The following is a 3476-nucleotide window of genomic DNA, read 5'->3' as shown; positions in this document are numbered from 1 at the left end:
AAGGGACGGTGAGAAAACACCTCCAGGGGAGATGGTCATGCTGCAATTCTTTTCCCATTCTCCTCTCAAGATTTTGGGCATACATACAAAAGCATCTGGAATGTTTTTCAATCCACCAGGTCAGATACTCAAACCACTCAATTGAACATGTGGGTTACAGTCACCTTAACCACTACGCCACCAGCTGGGTTCTCAAATTGTTGTTTTAAAATGCTATAATTTTGAGGATACATGTTCTGGTTGTGGATTAACATGTAAGATGTGAAATGGGAAAGGTCTAACATTATTCTTTAAAAATTGTTGAACGGGAACCAAAAAAGAACTGTAGTCACAATGCTAATTTCTGACAAAATAGGCTTTAAAACAGGTTTGGAGAGACAAAGAAGTACACTATACAGTGATAAAAGAGCTAACTTATTAAGAAGATATAATGCAAAAATGTCCCTAACTCAGGAGCATACAAATATGTGAAGGGAAGACCTAGATTTAAAAGGAGCGATAGACGACAACACACTAATTGTTGGAGACTTCAGCACCCCAACATCTCCCCTGGACAGATCATCTAGACAAAAAATAAAGAAAGAGATAAAGGATCTAAATGATACCACTAATCAAAAGGACTTAAGAGACATCTATAGAACCTTCCATCCTAATACTACGAGATACACTTTTTTCTCATCCCCCCCATGGAACCTTTCTGAAGATTGACCACATGATAGGGCACAGAGCAAGCCTTTACAGATTCAAAGGCATAGAAACTATATTCAGCATCTCCTCCATCCATGATGGAACTAAACTTCATATTAATTTCAAGAAAAATTCTCAATAGTAAGCAGATACTTAGAAACTAAATAACCTACTTCTTAATGACTTTGCAACTACTGAAAAAAATTAAGACTGCAATCAAAAGATTCATGGAAGCCAATGACAATGAGGACATGAGTTTCCATAATCTTTAGGACACTGCAAAAGCAGTCATAAGAGGGAAGTTCATAGCAATTAGTGCACATAAGAAGATAGAAAGAAGGCAAATGGACTACCTAACATCATGCCTCAGAGAACGGAAAAAACAACAGGAAAAAAAATCCAAAAAAGAAATAATAAAGATCTGAGCAGAAATAAATGAAATAGAAAATAAATGAACTATACAGAAAATAAGTGAAAGAAAAAACCAGTTCTTTCAAAAGATAAACAAAAATTGATACCTTACTAACTAGACTAATTAAGAAGTGGGAAAGGAACCAGGTAAATCAAATTTGCAGTGAAGCAGGCAATATAACAACAGACATAACAGAAATAGAAAACATCATTAGAGAATACTATGAACAACTATACACTAACAACAAGAAAATCTGCATTCTCTAAAAATGTTTTATAGTTTTTAATTCATTTATAAGGGCTGTACATATTTATTGGGTAATGTGTGATTTTTCAATATATTCATTACAATGTATATTAATAACATCAGGGTAATAAGCACACCTATGATCTATAATATTTGTCATTACTTTGCATTGTGACTATCTGAGGTATCTCCTATTTATTATGAATTATATTCTACTGTGCTTTAGTACTCTACAAGTTATTTCTGTTACATCACAGTTTTGTATCTGTTAACCAAGTTCTTCCATTGCACCATTGCATGCTCATTTCTTTTTCTTCTTCTTTTCTTCTTCCTCTTCTTCTTGTACTTTTACTTCTCTCCTCCTCTTCCTTCTTCATTGCTATAAGGCACATACGCTCCTTGGAGAGAGAGAGAGAAATTACTCTCCAGAGCGGAGAGTAATTTCTATAATCCTATCTCCTTCATTATCCTCTTGGGATTTGGGGCAGGCAAGCACACACACACACACACACACACACACACACACCACTCACACACACACAGTGATTTTCAAGCCAGGTCCAGGAATCGATCCATGTTTGGCCATGTGGGAATCCAGCACTTTAACCATCCTGCTGCTGGCCCCTGTACATTGTTTCTTGTGAACTGCCTGTTCACATCAATTTCTCATTGAAAAATCATACTATGTCATATTTTGGCTGCTGAGTTGCTCAAGTTTCTTGTATATTAAGGTTATTAATCTTGTGTCAATTACATATTTTGCAAACATTTTCTCCCTTTTTTAGGATGTCTCTGCGCTCTGTTGACTGTTTACTTTGTTGTCCAGAAACTTCCCATGTTCACTGATTGGAAGAATTAATCCCATTAAAGTATCTATGTCAAAAGTAATCTATATATTCATGCAATATTTATCAAATATCAATAAAATTCTTCTTTTTGAAGGAGAACTATTTATTATACCAGCAGGTGTGGAGGAGTTGACACTCAAAATCTCCCCAATGAAATTCTTGAAAGATGGCAAAAACAATAATAAAATTTATGTGGAATCATAAAAACCAAAGCAATCTTGTGCAAAAAGAACAAAGCTGGACCCATCATACTACCTGATTAAAAATATACTATAAAGTTACAGTAAGTAAAACAACTGATATTTGTATAAAATCGACATATAGACAAATGGAACAGACATAAATACAGGTACAACAGCAAATTTATCTGCAACAAAGGTGAAAGAAACATTCAATGAGAAAGGTCACTATTTACATGCCTATATTACTCTTTCAGCAAATGATTATCTTGTACATTTTCAAAACCTTCATATATTAGTTCAATGGATACTGATTACATGTTAGATATTATGTTAGTGTAAGTTTTAATTGGGTTTTAATTGAGCTATCTGATTTATGTGATGAAATTTTATTTCTATTGTATATACAAAAAAAACAAGTAGAGATTGAATTCAATAAATCTTTGCTATACTATTTACTTATGACATATTTGAAAAGTAAACTTATTTCAGTCAGAACCCTATTGAATGGTTTATATAATGGAGCATAACAGGAAGTAAGACATAATTAAAAAGACTTTATATTCGACAAAAGAGACAAGGGGTATCATTTTACCACAATCGTTGTGAACACCTCTATAATTTGTTTATAATGGACAATTATATTTTTATTCTACACTTCTGTTATTCATATGCAGGTTAAATGTCATAATCAAGGTTGTCAAAATCACTTAGTGATCCATAAATTAAAGTTGACCTTCCAATTTAAATCTTTTGAAGTTAATGTAGATTAAAATGAGTAGGTGAAAAAAAGCATTATTTAAGTATACAAGAAGTATCAAAATATTTACCTGCCAAATTTGTATGAATTTAAGACACCAGAGCAATAAAGCATAATTTCTTTAGAGTTTTATAATTTTTAGTCTAGCAACAAAATAGGAAGAATTTTTTATACTTTGTCTATTAAGAAGAAACTGATATTTTTAAAGTGTCTAACTTGCTCCACCTTGCCGGCTAACAGGCAGTCCCAAACTGATGAGGCAGTGGGAACTCAAATATTGTCGAGAGACATAAAACTACTCAAAACTGGAAGAAGCCAGCAGCCCCGTGGGCGCGGCGGAAGAA

The sequence above is a fragment of the Tupaia chinensis genome, unplaced genomic scaffold (assembly GCF_000334495.1).
Source record: "Tupaia chinensis unplaced genomic scaffold, TupChi_1.0 Scaffold142679_1, whole genome shotgun sequence".
Classification (NCBI taxonomy): Eukaryota; Metazoa; Chordata; class Mammalia; order Scandentia; family Tupaiidae; genus Tupaia; species Tupaia belangeri.
This window is presented reverse-complemented; position numbering follows the sequence as displayed.